Source organism: Pseudorasbora parva, chromosome 8 (assembly GCF_024679245.1).
Source record: "Pseudorasbora parva isolate DD20220531a chromosome 8, ASM2467924v1, whole genome shotgun sequence".
In the NCBI taxonomy this organism is placed as follows: Eukaryota; Metazoa; Chordata; class Actinopteri; order Cypriniformes; family Gobionidae; genus Pseudorasbora; species Pseudorasbora parva.
This window is the reverse complement of record NC_090179.1, coordinates 44843669-44868059: the sequence shown is the minus strand read 5'-3', so window position 1 is coordinate 44868059 and position 24391 is coordinate 44843669. Positions and strand designations below refer to the sequence as shown.

The 24391-nt window shown below is 39.9% G+C and overlaps 1 pseudogene; it reads right to left on the bottom strand.

Annotated features, from left to right (window-relative positions):
• Positions 1–24391, bottom strand: part of LOC137084891 (NLR family CARD domain-containing protein 3-like) — a 35694-nt pseudogene that overhangs the window by 9967 nt on the left and 1336 nt on the right.

Below are 24391 nucleotides of genomic sequence, written 5' to 3'. Positions count from 1 at the left end.
GGATCGCGTAACGTTTGGCCATTTTATTCCAAAACAGTTTATCGTCACCATCAAGGTCAGGCAGCGATGTGGCGTAATTGAACTGGTCCGAAGAATAAGCAGTGTACTTTCCGCTCTCAGTGTTTTATTAAATAAATAATGTAACGCAACATTGTACTTCACCTGCAAGGCTGCAAACCTCAGTAAGTAATTCATTAAAATGTAATGTAGCACACTTAAAATACTGTATTGTGTGTGACATTATGTAATTCAAAGTATATTGTACAATGTATAGCTAAGTTATAACACATTGTATTGTTATTGACTACAAAGTGTATATTTTTAGTCATTTGAATAAGTCAAGGTAAATAAAATATATATTATTTTCATAGTATATTGCTTTTGTGTTCTGAAGATACTGGTAATTAATTTGTAATTTACTTAAAACACAAAGTGTACTTATAATACAAATAAAGTCTACTATAACATGAATCAAGTATACTTATAACACAAATAAAATATACTTAACACAAATAAAATATACTTATAATACAAATAAAGCATATTTAATATCACTAATTTAATATCAATCATTTCTTTAATATCACTAATTGAGCATGTAATTAGTCCCTATACTTAAAGTGTACTAATTATACTTAAAGTTGTTCCAATTTAGCACACAAAAGTACACTAAATACACTTAAAGTTATGCTTTAACACAACTTAATTGCAACTAAAATATAAGTGTACAAAATGAGTTGTGTCAAAATAGCACGCTTCAAGTTACCTAGTCATTAACACACTTCAAGTATACTGAAAATTAGTCAGTTATGATTAGAAAATTATACTTAGCATGCTTTTTTTTCACTAGGGTTTACCCTCATGCCAATCCCAGAATCCAAACCAGTTTGTGAATCCATTCCAATGAGTGTAATAACCAGGTCCATTCCTAGTGTAACTAGAGTCTGCTCTAGTGATGGCTCCATTCCCAGAGCACAGTCAAGTGTTGGCACAAGCTCCAGAATTCAGTCAAGAGATCAATCCAAAGACCGACCAGCAGGCCGCTCAGTTCCTGTTTCCCTTGTTTCTGGGTCCCTCATCTTGGCCACGGAGGCCAGCCTAGTCTCCTGTCTTCCCTGCTTCTACATTGTGGCCATGGTGACCATCACAAGCATCCTTGTCACAGCCAAGGCAACCATTAGAAACTCCTATTCTCCTATATCCTGTGACACGGCCATAGGAGGGTGGCTGTCATTTGAACTGCTTATCATCTTCACTCACCTATTTGACAATCCAATAACTATTACATTTACCTCTGTGTCTCCTGTTTCATGAGATTCATTCAAGATTTTAATAAATAAAAAAAAGATTTTAATACTTCACCAGTGGCCACGTACCACCACAACGTTTCAGGGGTGACGTCTGCTTGATCTGTGTATTTTAGCAATTATTATTGTTATTAATGTGTGATTTGTTCCCTACTTTCCTACAAATACATTATTTTATGTCTCATTTGATTGGGTAGAGCAGCCATCAATTAGAGTGGGCAAGTGCCACCCTTGGCACTGATGTGTTGAGAATGAAGATTTATTAAATCAGCTTTAGCTTAAGCTATTAAACATATTAATGTGGCAAGGGGGGCGTGGTTCAGCGAGGTCTGCAGCGGGAGAGAGAGCCGCGGGATGAGCGGTAAGTGAGTGGGTTGGACGCAGATTGATAACACCTGTCTCTTGTTCCACTAATGGGCGTGGAGAGAGGTTAAAACGCTGGCGGAATCGGAAGCCAGGGAGAGAGAGACGGACTGCTGACTCTGAGATTGACCCGGAAGCCGGAAGTGCCGAGACCCGGAAGTGAAACTGTTATCGCCGTTTGGCCAATGCTCGATATGGGGGTAATAGAGGAGTCCAACAGTGACTGGGCGAGCCCGATAGTTTTGGTTCCTAAAACCGACGGCTCGGTCAGGTTCTGCGTGGACTATCGCAAGGTGAATGCTGTGTCGAAATTCGACGCCTATCCAATGCGGCGGGTTGACGAGTTGCTTGATCGGCTGGAAAAGGCTCGATTTTATTCGACATTGGACTTAACGAAGGGCTATTGGCAGATCCCCTTGTCTCCATTGTCCAAAGAAAAGACAGCTTTCACCACGCCGTTTGGATTGCACCAATTTGTCACACTTCCATTCGGGTTGTTCGGGGCTCCCGCCACCTTTCAGCGGCTCATGGACAGGATTTTGCGTCCCCATGCCGCATATGCTGCTGCCTATCTGGATGATATCGTGATTTACAGTCACGATTGGCAGCGGCATATGCAGCATGTCAGGGCGGTCCTGAGGTCGCTGAGAGGAGCGGGGCTCACGGCCAACCCGAAGAAGTGTGCAATTGGGCGGGTGGAGGTAAGGTATCTGGGCTTCCACTTGGGCCATGGACAGGTGCGTCCCCAAATTGATAAGAACGCTGCGATTACGACCTGTCCGCGGCCCAAGACCAAAAAAGAGGTAAGGCAGTTCTTGGGGCTGGCGGGATATTATAGGCGGTTTATTCCCAATTATTCGGACCTCACCAGCCCTCTGACTGACCTTACTAGAAAGGGGCTACCAGATACAGTCCAGTGGACGGAGCCGTGCCGGCAGGCCTTCACCCAAGTTAAGGCTGCTCTGTGTGGCGGGCCGCTTTTACACTCCCCTGACTTTTCTCTCCCTTTTGTGTTGCAGACTGACGCGTCGGACAAGGGGTTGGGCGCAGTCCTGACCCAGGAGGTGGAGGGGGGAGAGCGGCCGGTGCTGTACATTAGCCGCAAGCTCTCCAAGAGAGAGGCTAAGTACAGCACCATAGAAAAGGAATGCCTTGCCATCAGGTGGGCTCAGGGAGAGAGAGACGGACTGCTGACGCCCCCCCTGAGACTCTGAGATTGAAGTGAAACTGTTATTGAGTGAATAAGAAAGAGAGTCACACTGAAGTGTGCGAGTGATTATTTGAGTAAATAAAAGACGTCAGCAGTCCAAAGCCGACCCCTTTGTCCTCTTCCTTCCTTCTTTATCGAACTGTATTACAATTAACTATGATTATGTTGAATGTAATTCATGTAAAATAATTCATGTTAATTTAAATGCCGAACACTCCGATTTGGTCTCACTATAAACCATTTAAAAAGCCTCTCTGAGCAACATATCATGTGATTATCATAGATAGCATCTTACCTCAAATTCTCCAGTTTACAGTGAGTATTTTCCAGCACAACAGAGAGTAGCTTCACTCCTGAGTCCCCTATTTTATTCCCAGACAGATTCAGTTCTCTCAGGTGTGAGGGGTTTGATCTCAGAGCTGAAGCCAGAGCAGCAAAACCTTCATTTGTGACACCACACATCCTTAACCTGTAGAGAACAATGACACATTAACAGGGTTCCTACACATTTCTACCAATACCTTTCCAGGACTTTTCCATGGCTTGTACAGGACTTTTAGACAAATATTCATGACCTAAGCTTCCATGAAACGTCTGTGTAAACATGTCAAATATGAAAAATACATGTTTAAATGTCAAATTACAGCATCTTTAACTAATTAATTAACGTCAAGCTATGTGGTTTAATACAAAATACTAAGATGGTTAAAAATATTCTGTCTGACCCTAGCAATGAATTAACACACATCAATGGGAGGCAACAATGTTAAAGCTACACTGTGTGATATTTTCCCCCATCTAGCAGTGAAAAGGTATATGACCATCAGGTGAATAATAGTTTCTGTTACTCTCAATTCTGATTTTAACTCCTACGGTGGGCGTTTTAGTCCAAGATTAACATGGCAATCCCCCTCTTCACATTCAACACGGTGCCATCGAGTGTTAAAATGCGAAAGGCGAAGCTTGAATTTATGGGTATGTCCCTCTTTGGCTAATGTACTTTCAAGATGGAGGGGCAACATGGCGACCAGCATTCGAACCCGTCACCCGTATGTATTTTCAATTGCATATTATAAACTTACAAGAATACTTTATTACTTGAAAGAAGTAAATATACATTAATGAGCACATATATTTTTGAAAGAAAAATACCTCTCGGTGTGATGAAGTCAGTGGTTGAGACTACCGCTCATTACCGCGGGAATGTAGCGTAGTATTGGGCGAGTGCGTTTCTCCTAGTTGTACACGGAAGCTCTTGGTCACCTGAGGGTAAAGTTGCCCCTCGTGGAAACTGATGGAAGGGAGGGTAAGTTTAGGCTAACGCATGAACTACAGATCTACGTCCTGCCTCGCGGGGCTCGGGCAGGGTATTCCTGAGTTTTTTTTTTTGCTTTTTGAGCCTCAGGTGACACTTGCATGCAGGCTGGCACTCTCCAGGGCACCGCATCTGTTGGCCTAGGCTGTTGCTTTGCATTATTTGTGCTATTTCACATTCCCTAGTCAGCCTCCTTTACTTTTGTAATTCGACTAAGGCCCACCCCCTTATTCTCTCTGTTCTGGGTTCTTTGTAATGCAGGTTGTTGCAGAAAGAATAGCGACTTATTCAGTGGCCGTGGGGCGGGGTTTGGCTTTCCCCGCTTCAGTGCAGGCAGGCTAGCTTTGCGTAAACCTCGCCCCTGGCCTTATCCTGGAGGAATATTGTAGCCAGCGGGTAGCATATTTGTAAATAATATTGCACTCTGCTCTGTCTTCTGCTCCACCTTTTAGGGCTCGGGTTGAGCTGCACTTCGCAACCTCCTGCTTCGTGATGGTTTGGTTGGATCCTTCCCTGGAAGCTTTATGTTGCTAGTGGTCATCTGCTATCAGGTTCCGGTTTTAGCCGGCAGCACCTGAAGGCGGTTGCATACCCTGGCACGACGAGACGGCAATGCTGCTATGTGGTCCCTACAAGACAGGGACCTGCGTAGGTTGCCTAAAGCATGGTTACCTACCAGGCAGGCTTAAGAGCTTTCCTCATGAGAGGGTCGTATGGGCTATGACAAGCTCAGGAAGGACAGAAACCTCTTGTGGATCAGACGGGCAAAAGGTTTGGGGTTTTAAGCAGGAGGTCAGAAACGTTACCACAGGGATAGAGATGGCGAGTGAAGATAAAAAATGGCGGCCAAACGTTCATAGTGACGCCACTTTTAGATCCTTCGATGTCAGCTCTTTCTATTATTGTGAAGCAGAATTCACCAAGCATTGGATTGTTTACCGACCAATAGGGAACTTGAGCAGGGTTTAGACCATCACGAGACAGGATAGTTTTCACCCTATTGAGGTCCGTGTGATTACAATAGTAATCCTGCTCAATACAAGACGAACCGCAGGTTCAGACAATTCACCCTTCGCAAAGACCCGCCCCCTTAGTTACTGTTGCTATATGTCCGACAAGCACTCGATACCAGCCATGGCGCTCCCACTGTGAACTTGTTCTCTATTCCTAGGTGACACTGCAACTGTTCGCAACTTTGACGGACGTCTCGCACGTTCCTACGGTCATGTGTCAATGCTGGCAAAGGATCAGGGTGAGCAAGTGTCGGCTGGCCGTCTAAGTTCTGGAGACTAATGACAAGAGGAATGGGATTTAAGTCATCCTAAGAGACCTCCTTTTAAGTATGTTAAAAGGAAATTCATACAGTAAAGGACAGAGGGCAGAAATGTCAGGCAAAACTGATTCAAGCTTGCTAATATTTGTCTAATGCTAACGTTACCCTAGCACCATTGAACTTTTAACAATACATTTCACTGGCTATAACAACTTGTAAAAAACTGTACAGATTAAAACAAGGATTCTGCTATAGAGTTGAAAGGGTGCAGTATATCTAATTGTTTCCTTTGAACTGACATATAATAATAGATGTGTTTTGCTGTGGAATGATCTCAGCTTCTCCAAACTCAGCAACGCTGCAGGACTTTGATGTGCTTCAGATAGCCGGCTCTGGCCGGTGAGGAGAGCTGTTCAAGACTGGAACCCCGGGGCAGCACTCACTGCGATACGAAAGTCAGTCCAACAATGTTTAGTCAACCTTTGTTGGGCGGAGGCAGAGTAACCTCCGGTGGCCAGAACCAGATAACATCCGCAAAAGCGTAAAAAAATGATGATTAGGATTAGGTGCCCAGTTGCATGGTTTTCTGGAAGTGTGAGTAAGCTGGGAAACATTGGCTGGCCTTAAGTGTGGAACCCCCAGGTTTGGACAAAGCACGGGTAGGGGGTCTCAGGCTGGAGATTTGGTTCTCTAAGGCGGACACAGGGGTACCTCCGTGGGGATCCGTGGCGATCATGGGGCTCTGCTGAAGGCCAACAATTCTGCTGTTTCTACATTCATCACCAAGGTCATAAACCACTCCCTCCTGGTTGGTCATATCCCATCTACATTAAAAACTGCTGTCATCAGACCTCTACTGGAAAAAAAAGACTCTGGATCCAGAAGTTCTCTCCAACTACATGCCTGTTTCTAATCTTCCATTTCTATCAAAGGTTCTGGAAAAAGATGTTACAGTTCAAGTTCATGTTCACCTCAAACACAATAACCTGTTGAAAAGTTTCAGTAGGGTTTCTGCCCTGGTCATAGCCCAAAAACAACCTTGAACAGGATCAACAACGACCTCCTGATGACAGTAGATACTGGCTCCCCATCTTATTATGGGGGTCCTATGAGTATGGAGCTCCAACTCGGCTGGGCTCCCGAGATATGGCCTGTCAAAGCTGAACTGGAAGGCCCCAGAACTGGTGACGGTGGTGTTAGAAGGGTCCATCTGGGACCTCTCCAAGCCAGGACTATGGACCACCTCGGCTTGACTCCTGAGATACACCCGGTTATACAAAAGGGACTTTTGGACAAAACTGTCTATATATCAGAAAAGACGGGTCCCAGCGGCTCGTCCTTTGGGGTGGTGAAGGGTCCTCTTGGGCCCTCGCATATCTCAGTGACCTGAGCGGGAAGTGCACCCTTTTCTTTTGGGTCCGTATCTCTACCCATGGGGGTGCTAGAAGCTCTGGCCATGTTGGAAAGTCAAATTTATCATAAAATTCAAACATGTGGTTTTGACGCTCTTTAACGTGGCATGACAGAATGCTGCAGTTTGAGTGAACTGGTTATCTTTTCGTCTTTACTACTAATTTTAGTGTGGAAGAAACATGAATATTAGGATTATTCAATCGCCTCAACTCACAGCAGAGAATAGTAATTTGAATCATGTCTCAGTTAGTAAAAATGAACAGAAAGACATTTACAGTAATGCTCTTACAATAGAAGAGTTGCAGTTAAAAGACACTCATATTTTTGTTTAACCATTAATTTATCTTTTTTTTAAGTAAGAAATGTTATGATGTTTTAACAATGATTGTTCTCAGTATTACTTACTCAGCTGATCTAGTTGCTGTAACCACAGGCAGCAGCTTCTGAAGAACTTCATCTCCTGTACTTTGTTCGTCACTATTTGAAAATAAAATAAAAACAAGTTAATAAATGAATAATGCAAATAATAATATTACTAATAATTCATATTATAAGTAAATAAAACATCAAATATAGGGGTGTAACGCTACATCGTAATTAATATATCACAATGTAAAAATGTGACGATATGTATCATTAATGGTAAGTTATGATTTGCAATATAGTTTTATCCAAGGCTCAGCTTACTGTATTTGTGAAGTATAATTCACTCAAAAATGTAAAATCTGTCATCATGTACTCACCCTCATGTCCTTTCCGTTAACTTCCAAACACAAATGAGTATATTTTTTATGAAACCTGAGAGATTTCTGTCGCTTCCTCTAAAACTTAACTAATCGAGTGGTCTATTTCAAATCCATGTCTTCTAAAGAGACACAATGGCTTTATTTAATGTGATGAACAGATTTACAATCATGCACATACTGTAGTAAACAGAAGTTCAAATGCTTGTATGACACGCAATAACAACATGAGAGTGAGTAAATGCAAATGCGCGGCTTAAGAGACCCAATGCCTGCATTAAAATGGCGAGGACTGCATGACGGGGAAAAAAATATGTTTATGGAGTTTCAGTGACATTATTACTACATTAAACGACTATATAATGTTGAATATAATGAATAATAATGCAATGGGGGAATATTTGTGGGTCCTGATAATAATAAAATAATATTCATATTTTTTTAATAATAATAATAATAATACATAATAAGTAATAACAAATAATACGTTCAGTATCACTATTTGTATCGAATTCTGACATGAGTGTATTGTTACATCCCTAAATAAATACCTTCCTAAATACCCTCAAATATTTTAAAATTGAATAAACAAAGTTTTAAAAAGGACATGTAAAAATGTTTTTTAGTATCTAACTTTAGAAGCTACTAAACGTATTCAGCCAAAACAGATACATTTTTTTCTTTATCTAGTCAATTTTTCTGTGTCTGCATTTACACTAAAGTGCACAGAGCTTACTAGTACACAGGCTTCATTTGAGAAACACCAGCAAATTTAGTAAAATATCCCAGAAATCAATCTTTTCCCTGTGATTTGAATGGTAAATTGACTGTATTTATATAGCGCTTTCAACAGACCCATGGCCACCAAAGCCGTTTTCATATTGCTTCACAATTATCCATTCATACACTAGCTCGCCATCTAGCAGCTGGGGTTAGGTATCTTGCACATGGACACCTTGACACTTGGTCAGGTGGAACAGGGGGTGGAACCACTAATTCAAAGAGAAACAAGAATCTCGGAAACCTTGTTATTGATGTTTTAAAAAACTCTGATCTCTTTGTTTTTCTTTGTTCATAATGTTTTAGAATGTAATGCTTGAACTTTGTGTTACTTTCTGATCATTTTCAGTTCTAATTAAGTTTTTCAGGTACTCATGCATTGTATCACAAGCACTCAACAAACATATCTGTGATTGGCTACAATACTCAATGCTGCAAAAATACACTGTAAATAGAAACATTTACCTTTGTAAATAATAACCAGATCACATATAGAAATACTATGACCAAGTGGCAATTTGAGTCTCACAAATATCCTATTTGAAAATAGACAAGTCTGCATCATTGTGCTTTATTTATGTATGGAGGAATGATTGTTTTGCGAGAGAGAAATCAAAGAACAAAAATATGTATTACTAAACTCTGTGTGACATCTGCTGGATTACAGATTTCTGAGATTCTTGTTTCTCTTTGTTCATACTGTTTTAGACTTTAATTATTTTACTTAGTTTTACTTACTGATTATTTCCTGCTCCAATTAAGGTCTTCAGGTTAAACACCTTCATTGTCACCTCTGAGGACAACAACACAAAAACTAAAGCTGACCAATGAGATGGTGAGAGTTTCACATTACATAATCCTCTAGAACTCGTATGAGGTTCATCTTCGTTCACCAGTGAAAGATCTCCCAGTTCATTCAGACAGTGAAACAGATTGATGTATTTATCTGGAGAGGGATTCTCACTGATCTTTTCTTTAATATAGTCGACTGTTTCCTCATTGTTGTGAGAGCTGTTTCCTGTCTGTGTCTTTAGTTCTTGTAAGAGACTCTGATTAGACTCCACAGACAGACCCAGAAGGAAACGAAGGAAAAGGTCCAGATGCCCATTTTTACTGTCTAAAGCCTCATCCACAGCTCTCTGATGGAGATCAGATAGTGAAGCTGTGTCTCCATTAGTTGGTTTGGTGATCTGGTCAAACACATTGATGTTCTTGTTTATAAAGGAGAGATGCACATATAGAGCCGCTAGATGTTCCTGAAGGCTCAGATGAACAAAGCAGAAGACTTTCCCCTGATACAAGCCCAACTCCTCTCTGAAGATCTGAGTGCACAATCCTGAGTACACTGATGCTTCTGTCACATTAATGCCACACTCTCTCAGGTCTTGCTCATAGAAGATCAGGTTTCCTTTCACAAGCTGCTGATACGCCAGTTTCCCCAGTTTGACAATCATGTCTTCATCTTTTACTTTCTTCTCATAGTCCTTCTCATGTTTGATGTTGGTCTGAAGGATCAGGAAATGTGTGTACATTTGAGTGAGAGTCTTGGGAATCTCTCCAGTCTCTGCTTCACTAAACATCATCTCCAGAACAGTTGCTGAGATCCAGCAGAAAACTGGGATGTGGCACATAATAAAGAGGCTTCTTGATGACTTCAGGTGTGAGATGATCCTGTCGGCCAGACTCTGATCACTGATTCTCTTTCTGAAGTATTCCTCCTTCTGTGGGTCACTGAAGCCTTGTAACTCGGTCACTCGATGGACACACTCAGAGGGGACGAGATTAGCTGCTGCGGGTCTGGAGGTGATCCAGATGAGAGCCGAGGGAAGTAGATTCCCCGCAATGAGGTTCGTCAGCAGCTCGTCCACTGAGGCTGATTCAGTCACATCACACAACCTCACATCGCTCTGAAAATCCAGAGACAGACGACACTCATCCAGACCATCAAAGATGAACAACACTTTATACTTATCTCTGGATATTTCCATTTCTTTTGTTTCAGGGAAAAAGACATGAAGAAGATCTGAAAGACTGAGTGTTTTGTCCTTCATCAAGTTGAGCTCTCTGAAAGGAAGTGGAAATATGAGCTGGACGTCCTGATTCTGTTTCTCTTCAGCCCAGTCCAGGATGAATTTCTGCACAGACACTGTTTTTCCAATGCCAGCGACTCCCTTTGTCAGCACAGTTCTGATGGGTTTGTCTTGTCCAGGTAAAGGTCTAAAGATGTCACTGCATTTGATCGCTGTGTCCTCTGTTTCTGCTCTCCTGGACTGTGTCTCAATCTGTCTCACCTCATGCTCATTATTGATCTCTCCACTTTCACTCTCTGTGATGTAGAGCTCTGTGTAGATCTCATTCAGGAGTGTTGGGTTTCCCTGCTTTGATATTCCTTCACACAAACACTCAAACTTCTTCCTCAGATTTGATCTCAATGTGTTGAAGACTTCAGGTTTAGAGTCATGGCTGTAAAAATAAAATACCAGATTATTACACAAGTTAGAGAAGTAAATAGCCATAAATTACTAAATTGTGTTTGTTGTATTATTGGACAAGTTTTCAATGATTAATCATGTCTAAAATTAAGCAACAGCTTTTGTTTTATTATGCTAATATGGCACTCTGTTTTTTAAAACTGTCTGCTTAGATATTTATTAATAGGTTTTATTTGTTTCAGGTATTCCTAGTATGATAAGTTATTTTAAATGTAGTTTAATACATTATTTTCAGGGAACAAGGGTTACATATGTAACCTAGACGTTTTAACATCTAAATTGTAAAAAAGAGAAAATGCTTTTTTCAAAGTAAGTTTCAGGTAGTCGCTTTGACTAGTAAGCGCTAGGCAGGTACTACAAATGAAAACAAACACCATGGAGAGAGAAAAGTATGTGTTCTGTTTCTGAAAGTACAATCATTATTTTTAATTAATTTAAATACAATGTCATGAAATCGTTACGTGTTGCCTATTAACAACCTACTCATCTCAGCATAACCATTCTTGTTATTAAAGTGGTTAATTTGAATAGGCAAGCATATATGTGATTTGGCATGGCAACCAGTGCAAAAAAAATTAACAGCCTAACCTTACCTAAATGCAGCAAAATATGTGTTTTCTTCAAATTCTGAACAAATTATCGCCTAGAGAGAATGCACAAATGTGCTCCCTTTTCTAAACTGTCCCTTATCTTAATTCATTGTGGTCTCACAAATTTCTGCTAGTCAATTAAACTGACTGTACAATAGAGCCCTGCACGGGCCTCAAATCTAGGCCCTAGCCCGGCCCTGGCCCGAGACGCTGAGGCCCTAGCCCGGCCCGTGTCCGACAGCTTATCAAAATTCTCGGCCCGAGTCCGACTGGAGCCCGTTTTTTTTTTTTTTTACATTGTTGCAGCCATTAAAATAGTTCTGTTTTGTTTTTAATTTCAAAGTAGTTATTTTTCGTTTCGTTCCTTTATTAAGTTAATTTAGAAAAATGTTTAGAGCATTTTTTTGTTTGTTAAATTAAAGTTTTAATTTTTTTAAGTGACGACCAAAAGCGGCCAGCGGCCGACAGTGAGTTAACCGCATAGCCTATTTAATTAATTAAGTCTCTCAAATCAACTCTTGACTTGTCTTGCCTATAATAAAATCCATAAAACACTTCAAGCATCACAATGTTAGTTAATTTCGCCAACTATTACCACCAGTAGCCTAAAAGGCATTTTTGACGAACTGAGGCAGGCTGATTCTGCTCGCGGCTCTCGCAAACGGAGCTAAACAAATAAAATAAAAAAAGCACATGCAGGTTGTCTTATAGCCTACCTTACACCTACGCAAATGAATATAAATCCCATCTTCAATTCCCGGGGTATATGCTCATTTAACGGAGTTTACAGCAACGGAAGCAAAAGATTAAGATGCATTTTATTCAGCAGCTTATTTCAGATTCAAATACCACATAAGAGAGCGCGACACACTGGTAAGATAATGATCTCATTCATCTCATTCATTTTTATTGAAGATGATGGTGTTTTTGACTATCTTAGACTTATTTTAAGTTTCATTTACGGCCATTTGCGTTGGCTTGCATTAGTCATTTGCGGCGATGCGTGTTGCAGCACCATCATATCTGACTACAACATATAGCCCATAACACATTGTGACACATAATGACATTTTCATGTTTGAAAGTCTGTAGGTTAACATAAATGCAGATAGGCCTAATTGTAATAATAAAAAACAACATAGCCTAATTATCGATTTTGAAATATTAAACCAGTCAATACAGAACGAATTATTCTTTTGCCGTCAAAACCATGGATATGGCATGGGCCGGCTACTGCCGAAGTTGTCTTTGCTGTATCAATAGGCAATATATTTATATTTAACATGAAGTATAGGGCTTCCCTGTACATTAATAGCACCAGACGCCCCGCAGATGACACGCAACAGAAACGCCACGCTCACACCACGCTTGCAGTGTGTCTCCGCGCTGAAGAAACGCAAGCTGCTGCTGCTGGGGCGGACTCTGAACCTATGCTCTGAACACTGTGCGAGCCATCTTGACAGGCGTTAGCTATTATGGTCTCGTGTTGTTTCCACCAGCGCAGAACTCATTGTTCCTTTTAATTGATAAAATAAATATAAAACGAAGGAGAAGCCTATAAAAAGGCCCGAAGCCCGGCCCACGTTTTAGGTATGACGTGAAAATTGGCCCGAAGCCCAGCCCGAGGGGCGTAAAAAAGTCGGGGCCCGTCGGGCTCGGGCATAAATGCAGGGCTTTACTGTACAATGATTATTTTATTTAGCCTACTTGTCTACACGTTTGTGTTTCAAGATTAATTATGATGAGAGAATTTGAGTGTGCAGATCTCAGCACTGGACAAATAATCCAGCATTTTGAGTAATGAGGAGATTCTAGCTTAAACACATCTGATTGGCCATTGCATTCAAGAAACCATCAGATATGTTTGATTGGCTACATTCCTCAAGCTGCAAAAATATGTTGTATATTAAAAAAAACTATTTATATTAGTTTCGACACTCTCAAGTGCACAATCACAAAATATGTTTATAAGTTTATGATGACAGTAATCATGAGAGTGTATGCACTCAACAAAATTCTGGTGTTTCAGTATTTACTGATCTTAACGCCTCTGATCTTTTTTTCTTTTTTTTAAACTGCTAAATATAACTCATCACCACATATTGTCTAAAATTGCCTACCACATTAAATCTAATAATTGCTAGCTATTAATCTAAATCACTATCACACGTTAGCATTTCGCTAGCCTGTTATTTTGCCATCTCTGCCCCTGGGTCTCCTGTTTTCAACAACTGTGGTGAGTTGGATTAGTAAATAGACTCCAAACAACTTTGGTAAATTGGATTAATCAACAAATACGGTAAGCCAGGTCTTCTCCAGTCATTGTCACTTGCACTGCTTGCTACATGTTTAGCATATCATTCTCCATTGGCGAATAGGGCTTCACATGTGATAAATGTAAGGAGATAGTCAGGCTGATGGAGAAGATTTTAGAATTAGAGACACGCATCCAGGATTTATCTGGGAGTTGTGAGAATGTAATAACTTTAGACACTGCTTTGGATGCGAATAGCTTAGTGAACTCAAACCTAGTGTACATTGTTCGGTTCTGGCTGTAGAGCCCTGGTAGCAGGGCACCTGGGTGATGGTGAGACGGCAAAGTCGCGGATCTAAAAAACACTCTTCCGTTCCAATTAGAACATCAAACAGGTTCTCCCCACTCAGTGATGCACCCACTGAGGATCCTGTTGAAAGTGCCCTAGTTATTGGCGATTCTATTAGATGGAACGTGAAAATGGAGACACCAGCCACCATAGTCATGTTTACCAGGAGCCAGAGCGCATAACATCAAAGCAAGTCAAGTCAAGTCAATTTTATTTATATAGCGCTTTTACAATGACGATTGTTTCAAAGTAGCTTCAGAGTGTTAAACAGGTCAATATTGCAACAAAATTTGATTTGGCTGTACAGTCGTTATGGAGAAAACAGTGATGTTATCAACGCAAATTAAAAAAAGCTGGCTAATGCTTATCATAAATTCTCTAAAACTGCTATTCACGTCAGCACTAATGATGTTTGACTGCGCCAGTCGGGGATCACCAAAATTAACATTAAAGAGGTGTGTAAACTCGCAAGTATGATGTCAAATGCAGTTTTTTGCTCCGGACCCCTCCCTGTTAGAAGGAGTGATGAGATACATAGATACACCGTAGAATAACATAGGATTCATAGACAATTGGAAAAGCTTTTGGGGCAGACCTGACCCGTTGAAGAAGGGTGGTATCCATCTTTCTTGGGATGGTGCCGCTCTTCTCTCTAGTAATTTGACACATAGGGCCCTATCTTGCACCCAGCGCAATTGACTTTGTACACCGACGCATGTGTCATTCCTATTTTGCACCCGCGCAAAGCGCGCTTTTCCCTCCACAGAAGCACGTCGCTAAACTAGTGAATGAACTTGCGCTCCCTGGGCGGTTCAGCGCAAAAAAGGAGGCGTGTTCCGGCGCAAACAATCCCTGGTGCTATTTTGCTGTTCCATTAAACAGTTGCGCCACTGACCAGAAAAAACCTGGTTTAAAGTCAGTGGCGCGTTGCGCGTTGTTCATTATGCTATTTTAAGGGCGCATGCTTGACCCAAATGTATAGCGTGCACAACGCGCATACACTTTGCTCATGTAATCTACACAGATGCAACAGTTATTTTTGCAAATCATAAATTGTTACACTAAAAAAAATATATTAACACATTGTGGTGTGCCACGAAGATGTGAAAAAAATAGGCATAAATCTAGCTTACAAATTATTCAGGCTTATTGTAGTAATTAAGGATCAGACCTGTTTGCCCAATAGTGGCAGGACATGAAATATATTTTAATATATTGTAAATATATGGAATAATATATTGATGGTATTATAAAATATATTATATATTCATGTAATATATTGCAAAATATAAAAAATTATTGCCGCTTTCAATATATTGCAATATATTGAAAGATATAAATATTAATTCCCATACATGTTAATATATTTCCTAATGTATTGCATGAAATTTTCCAATATACTGCAATATATTTTTGTTTCGTAAGGGCTGCTCTTACAAGAACATCAGTCTCCTCGGGTGTGAACCGCTCCTGGCGTGCGCCTGGTAAATACGCCATAATAATAGCAATCCATAATGGAACTTGCGCACCTGCTTTTAAAGGGAATGTTGGATGCCACTCTGATTGGTTTATTCACGTTATGCCCAAACCACACCTATGAATAATGAAGCTACTTCAGACCAACCCATTTTAGATTTGCGCCGGGCGCAAGAACCATTTATCCCGCCGGGAAAATAGCAACAGCGCCGAGACCCGCCCACAAAGTTACTTGCGCTTAGCGCTTTGACACTTGCGTTTCAGATCGTTAAAATAGGGCCCATAGTCTTAAATAGGGCCCAGGTCAGGATGCAGACAAACTGGCTAAACCAACCGTCTGCTGATAAATCCCAGCACATAGAGACTCTTTCACCTAGATATTATCACATAGAGACTGTGTTTGTCTCCCAAATTAGAAAATACAAAAATACATCAAAACTATTCAACAGTACAAATTTAATTGATGTCCAACAAATAAACAACTGATATAATACTGATATAATACAGCTCTGGCTGGTGAATATTCGATCCCTTTCCCAAAAGTGCGTATTGTTAAGGATATGATTAAAGATAATAATCTAGATGTGCTGTGTTTGACAGAAACCTGGCTAAAACCTGACGACTTCTTTAATTTAAATGAGTCCACCCACCAAGATTACTGTTATAAACATGAGCTGCACCTGAAAGGTAAAGGAAGGGAAGGTGTTGCTGTAATTTATAATAATATCTTCATTATAAGATAAAGTACTAATTGTTTATGATTTTAATATCCATGTTGAAAATGTAAAAGATACAGAGATACTTTAGACACAGTTGCTCCCATGGGCGTAGATTACGCGGGGGACGCGGGGGACGTGTCCCCCTCACTTTTAATAAAATGTATTTTCGTCCCCCGCACTTTTTTAATGGGTCTCACCGATCCTAGTCGACCCGCTCCGAGCGGGATTCGAACCGGTGTTACCCTGTGCGGGGGCGGACAAGTTAAAAGGAACGCTAACGACAGCCTTCTCTAAACTCGGTTGATAGCGCACTTCTTGAGGTCAGGGGCAAGTGTATTTACATAGAAACCAATGTGAATACATCAAGATTTAAACTCAGAGACAAAAAATTATCTATGCATGACCTGTAATTTTTTCCGAATCTTAATACGAGGAGGGCGCTCTCACAGAAAGTCCAAAAGTGGATTCGTAATACCCTGTCAAGCTGGAGCTGCAGCTGAAGGAAAACAATCGTTATGAGTGATGATGAAACGTGACGACGACAATCAGACGATTGCGACAATATATGCTTTATGTGTGTTTTTTAAGTCATCTCAATGTAGGCTATTTATTGACAATAAAGTATCATATGAATAATGCAGCTTTTTAATGTTTAGTATTCTGCTCACCACGGCTGCATTTATGTAATCGAAAATAGTTAAAACAGTAATATTTTGAACATTATTACACATTAAAACCGCTTTTTTCCCTATGTGAATATACAGTAATTTATTCCTGTGATCAAAGCTGAATTTATCATCATTACTCCAGTCTTCAGTGTCACATGATCCTTCACTAATCATTCTCAGATGAGGATTTCATAATCAAGAAACATTTATGATTATTATCTGTGTTGAAAACAGTTCCCAAAATGTTGTGGAAACCATGATAGCCTACATGTTATTTTTCAGAATTCTTTAATGAATAGAAAGTTCAATGGACAGCATTTATTTGCATTTATTAAATAAATTATCTAATTTGTAATATTAAAAATATCACTTGTGATCAATTTAATGCATGTCTGATCAATAAAAGTATTAATTTCTCTCTTTTTTAATTTTACCACAAATGTTTAGAAAATTAAGCATCACCATGAGCAGCACAACTGATAATAATCCTAAATGTGTGTTGATCATCAGATCCTCATATGGGAATGATTAGTGAAGGATCACTGAAGACTGGAGTAATGATGATAAATTCAGCTTTGATCACAGGAATAAATCACACTTTACTATATATTCACATAGAGAACAGATGAGTTACATCAGAATATATATATATATATATATATTACATTGCATAAAATCTATGGAGTCTTAATGCAGAAGTGTTTGTTGTATATAAACCAATCATAAAATTGGCAAAAAAAAATAGGAGAATAGGAGAATAATATTATAGATATTAATTATTGGTTATTGTTCACCATTGTATTTGATATCTTGCCCAATTAAAAGCAAGAGATGCGATAAATTATATTGGTCCAAAAAAAAAAAAAAAAAATGGTATTAAGACATTTCTGTCCCCCTCACTTCTGAAAAGATGGCTACGCCCCTGGTTGCTCCCCTGCGCTTAAAGATGATTAAAGAAAATATTCCAACACAGTGGTACTTTGAAAGAGTTCATGATTGCGTACAGAAAGGACGTTGCTAGAAAGGACGTTGCTAGAAAAAACTGCTAGATCTGCATATTTCTTGACAGAAGAAAACAAACACAACCCTAGGTATGTATTCGATACAGTAGCTAAATTAACCAAAAATAAAGCTTCAACTTCTGATGTTTGTGAACAGCACAGCAGTAATGACATTATGAACTTCTTTACATGTAAGATTGATAATATTAGAAAGAAAATTAAAACCATGCAGCCGTCTACTACAGTAGCATGTCACGAGCAAGGGAGTAATCTAGCGCTCGGAAAGCGTTCCACCCATAGGGGCGGCCATTGCTAACCAAGCCATCACCTGCTGTTAGCATCCCATTGACTCCCATTCATTTTTGAGTCACTTTGACAGTGAATAACTTTACATCAGAGACGTTTAAAGACTCCATTTGTCAATTGTTTATTTCTAAAGAAACACGACAATGCATAAAGGCTCCGTTACCTTGTATCTTACACTATCGCCCCGCAGAAGCTGTTTTTGTAAAAATTGGCTAACTATTGCGTCATAACCAACGCGACTCTTTCGCACAGTTGAGAAATTACCGTATAGACCTGAGGAGACGCTCGCAGGCAATCTTTTACTGTCTATGAGACAGTCGGGGGGACGTGGAGACATAAAGTCTGATAAAGTCAAGGGGGAAGAATGGGGAGAAGCCCATATGAGCCAAAAGCAACGGGAGAAAATATTTAAACAACGTGATTCAGATTTCACTTTCCACAACTACTAGAAGACCTACAGCTGTCAGACAGGAGGCTCGCGTCACATCTACATCGTCAAGCTCAGTCTGAGCCTACGCAGTTCGCTCAGCCATCAGGAAATGAGTGCTCCTTTACTGACCTCACTTTCCGCCGTCGAAGTCAATGGGATAGCTCGGTCCATTTCTTTTACTGTCTATGGTCACGAGGTGACAAAATTGCAACTTTCAAGGCGGAACTAATGTTCGCTGTGATTGCCTCCCGCTGGTCCAATAACAACGGAACACCGGGCTAGTTCCGGGTTAGAGAAAAATCCCCGCGAATGGTGAGATCAGTGGAAATCGCCGGCAGCTGTGCACGTTGGGACATTAGGGTAGGACACAAGGAGAGAGGATGCACCAAAGAGCGGGCTGTTTTTGGGGACTGTGAGTCTCGGAGGATGCATGAGCGATGGAGAAGAGGAAGTGGGGCTGGCAGAACAGGCACGGCATTGTGAGTTATGGAGAAAGAGCAAGCCGACTCAACCGGAAGGAGGAAATCGCTGGAATGTAAGATCGTTTGTGAGAGACAAAATTTGAGTGTGCTATCTGACAGCCCATTGAGAAGAAGGACACGTAGGTGGATGCATAACCGACTGCTTTGCAGTAAATTCCTCCAGCCTGAATTTCTCCCGTTGTAAGCTCTGTGTCTGCTAGTCCTTTAAGAGGAATTCATACCTGAATACTCACCTGACTACTTTGCAGCGAAGCCCTCCAGCCCAAACTTCTTCCGCTGTAAGCTCTGTGTCTGCCAGTCCTTCAAGAGGAATTCATACCTGAATACTCACCTGACTGCTTTGCAGCGAAGCCCTCCAGGCCGAACTTCTCCCGTTGTAAACTCTGTGTCTGCCAGTCCTTCAAGAGGAATTCATACCTGAATACTCACCGGACTGCATTGCACTCTGTGGGCCTCCGGCGGGTCCGCAGGATGGAACGACCCTGCCCAGAAGACTCACCATTTTAGATTCCCTTTTCCATTTTTATACTCAATAAAATACTGTGCTACTTGAAGCCTTGTCTGTTGTTCTTTCCGGGCCTCTTTCCGACTCCCCAAGGGTGGTACGGGTCTTAGGGGTGGGTGCAGCCTAATTGGCCTGCCCCGTGACCAGAGGTGGGTAGAGTAGCCAAAATCTTTACTCAAGTAAAAGTACAAGTACTTACGGAAATATTTACAAAAGTAAAAGTAACAATCGTAATAGTTACTTGAGTAAGAGTAAAAAAGTATTAGATGAGAAAACTACTCAAGTACTTAGTTACTAGTTACTTTCGATCTGATTGATAAGATCCAAAAACCCTGAATTTCAGACTACTTAGAGAGCTTTCACACACCTCCAAATATATATATATATATATATGTGTGTGTGTGTGTGTGTGTGTGTGTGTGTGTGTGTGTGTGTGTGTGTGTGTGTGTGTGTGAGCCTGTTTATGTGGTTTATGAGGACACAAATTTGTATAACTGCATGGGTATTACACTGGTATTACACTATAAATGTGGTTTATGAGGACATATCAAATGTCCCCATAATTCAAATGGCCTTAAAAACATACTAAATGATGTTTTTTTGAGAAAGTAAAAATGCAGAATGTTTCCTGTGATGGGTAGGTTTAGGGGCAGGGGCAGTGTAAGGGGATAGAAAATACGGTTTGTACAGTATAAAAACCATTACGCCTATGGAGAGTCCCTGTAAACCACATAGACCAACGTGTGTGTGTGTGTGTGTGTGTGTGTGTGTGTGTGTGTGTGTGTGTGTGTGTGTGTGTGTGTGTGTGTGTGTGTGTGTGTGTGTGTGTGTGTGTGTGTGTGTTTAATGGTTAAACAGTGTAAATTAATGGTGTGCTGGGCTAACCACAGCTCTTTTTAAAACATACTTTGTTCTTATATTTTTATAAGTATATGCATTCTTAAAAATACGGTCCCATTTTTAAATGTATGTATACACTGCAGACTGTTGTCTGTCCGGATATGTGTGTAAATGCAAGATGTCACATTAGGCAATTCAATTTGTTTCGTTTTTAGCCTGATCTCATCAGTACATATGGCAACGTTTTTGCAAACCACAAAATATGTACCAATACGTACATATTGCGACAGTTTCAAAGTGAAATGTCCACTGGGTGGCACTAAAAGCTTATTTTTTTCCAGAACAGATTTGCGTGAATCTGTTTTGTTACGTTGTGTTTTTAACGTACACCCACACTAAACCTACCCGAAAGTGTTAACAAAAGCAAATGTGACAAAAATAAAATTGTGTCCATGTATTTTTAGCTTGTGTTTAGAACTCGTCTTTGAGCTCTTTTATCATGACTCGTTCTTCATGGGGTTCGTTCTCAAGCTTTTCGCATTGCAAATACAAATCTGTATCAGCTGAGCTATTGAGCAAGTCTGGTGAATCAGAAAAGCAGAACATGGAGCTGACGCAAAATTCAAAATGTTTTAGTTTACAAACCATAGACTAAAAAAATGCAGTTTTTCTGCCCATAGTGTTCATTTCTGTTGGAATTCGAATGAGCTGGAATGGAGCTGGAATTATTGTATGCTGAGATGTCAGTTCATTTTGGTGCACACAGCATGCATTAAATTATGAAACTGTTCTTTTTGACATCTTTGACTGAAAACAGGCTGAACTTGAGGCCACGTACGGGTGATCTGCCGTAGCTTACACACATCTCCCTCTGCTTCGGCCATCATCTTCTGACTAAATGCACGCTAATTTTACGCGGGTGATGCGTATCCACCTATCACGAAGCAGCCTCTCCAACGTTTCGCGAGACTTGCGAACAAGTCATAACTTATTTTAAAATATATAATTAATTATCACCATTGACAGTAGCGGAGGAACGCCACCGAATGAAATGAAGTAAAAGTACAGTTTTTTCACAAGAAGTAAAAAGTAAAAGTACCCATTTTTAAATAAACTCTAAAAGTACAAGTTACCCAAAAAATGTAGTCAAGTAAATGTAACGAAGTAAATGTAATTCGTTACTACCCACCTCTGCCTGTAACAAGCACATCAGACAGAGCATTGTAGTGTCACAATGAAGAAAAAATACACTCATTCACTGCTATAGAAGGAAAAGAATTGGCTAAACTTGTTAAATCATCAGAATCAACATTTATGCTCGACCCTGTACTACTAGGCTATTAAAAGAGATGCTTTCAGAGGTCATAGATCCTCTTCTTTCCTTCATCTTTGTCATTAGGATATACCGAAAACTTTTAAGTGGGCTATTATTAAACCCTTTTTTTTTTTTAAACGCAACTTGGTCCTACAGAGTTAGTCAATTACAGGCCAATTTCAAATCTACCCTTTCTGTTAAAAATACTTGAAAAGGCAGTGTCTTCACAATTATGCTCCTTTTTAGAAAAAATGGCACCTGTAAGGATTTCCAGTGCAGGATTTAGACTGTATCATAGTACAGAGACTGCTCTCATCAGAGTTACAAATAATTTACTCTTATCATCCAATTGTGTTTGTATCTCTCTATAAGTGTTACTCAATCTTAGCGCTGCATTCGATACTATCGACAACAGCATTTTTCTGAATAGACTCGAAAATTATGTTGGCATTAGTGGAACTGCATTAGCATGGTTTAAATCATACTCATCTGACCGTTACACCGTCACACTCGTCACACCGATCACAAGTTCAGTATGGGGTACCGCAAGGCTCAGTGTTAGGACCGTTGGTTTTCACCCTGTATATGCTACCACTGGGAGATATCATTAGGAAGCATGGCGTTAGTTTTCATTGTTTTGCTGATGATACTCAGCTCTATTTCTACACGGCCTGACAAAAATTACAAATTACAAATTAACAAAATTAACGGAATGCATAGCTGATATAGGAAATTGGATTAATAGCAATTTCCTGCAACTTAATTCAGATAAAACTGAATTTTTAATTATTGGACAAAAAAGCTCCACAAGTAATACTGTCTAACACTTGATGACTGCTCTGTCAAGCCCTCGTCGTCAGTGAGGAACCTGGGTGTGCTCTTTGATACCAATCTTTCATTCGAAAGACACGTTTCTAGCATATGTAAAACTGCATTCTACCATCTTAAAAATGTATCTAAATTACGGCACATGCTTTCAATGCAGAATTCTGAACAGTTAGTTTATGCGTTCATGAGCTCAAGGCTAGATTATTGTAATGCTCTACTGGGTGGTTTCCCTGCTCGCTTAATAAGCTACAGCTGGTCCAAAACGCAGCAGCTCGAGTTCTTACTAGAACCAGGAACCAGTAGCAACCAAGTATGATCACATTAGCCTGGTTCTGTCAACACTGCACTGGCTCCCTAATAAACATCATATATTTTTTAATCTTGCTTATTGCTTACAAAGCACTGAATAGTTTAGTTCCCTAGTACTTAAAGGTGCCCTAGAATGAAAAATTGAATTAACCTTGCCATAGTTAAATAACAAGAGTTCAGTAGATGGACATCACATACAGTGAGTCTCAAACACCATTTCCTCTTCCTTCATATGTAAATCTTGTTTGTGAAAAACACCACGGAAAAACAGGCTATTTTCAACATAACGTCACCTGTGACGCAATTGCTGAGATCCTTAACATGTACGCCCCCAACATTTGCATGTCAGCCCAGGTTCATTTTCAGGCGGAACTGCGCAGTCGTCAGGAGTTCAGCAGATAAACAAGCGTGAATAAAATATCATCACAAATGTCATGTTCCAGGCTGTGCAGGGGATGTGAGGACTTTTCATAGCCTTACCACAGATAAACAATGTCAACAGTCATGGCTGATGTTTATTTACAATTGGATACCGCAACAAAGTAATTCAGAGTTGTTAGTTTGCTCGGCCCATTTCACCACGGAGAGTTTTTCTAACCTGGGGCAATATAGCAGGATCCGCTCAGCGTCTGATACTGAAGAAAGGGCCGATTTCAACCGTACTCCTGCAAGCAGGAAGTAGTGATTTTATCCACTTATTGGCTGTCGAACCCATTTCAAATTAAATTGAAAGTTTCTAAGTAAGACAATATTATGATAATATCACATGTGTTGGCTAGATCGAACGCAAGATGCTAGTTTTGGAAACTCCAATTAGCTCACATAGCAGTTTGTCAAATGACAAAGGTTAATATTGTTTCCTGCCACTGTTGTCATAAAATACAACAGTAGATACGTATGTTGATCCCTTTTGATGGATTGAAATCTAAATTCACCTAATTTTTTATTATTATTATTTATTATTTATTTTATTTTTTTATTATTTTATTTGTTGCAATTTGAGATTCTTTGGAATGAAAAGTGCATTATAAATAAAATCTATTATTATTATTATTATTATTATTATTATTATTATTATTATTATTATATTTCATCATTAACACAAAACTCAGAAACTACGTTTACTACTACTGTTTAGTTACTTACAGATCACTCAGTCGATCATTGTAGCTAACGTCACCTTCTTCACCATCTAAGTTGAAACGATAGTCATTTAACAAGGCTTTAGTCAATTTGTTAAATAAATATACATTTTTGAGAACTGAAGTATGATTATTTTGCAGCGGATGAGTAGTTAACATGACACTGACTATTGTGGCTTCTACATTACTTTGTTTGGCTAAATAAATCAACTTTTAAATCAGTACTCTACTGTCAAACTGTAACGTTACTGTACATACAACATATTAATGCGTGTCCACCA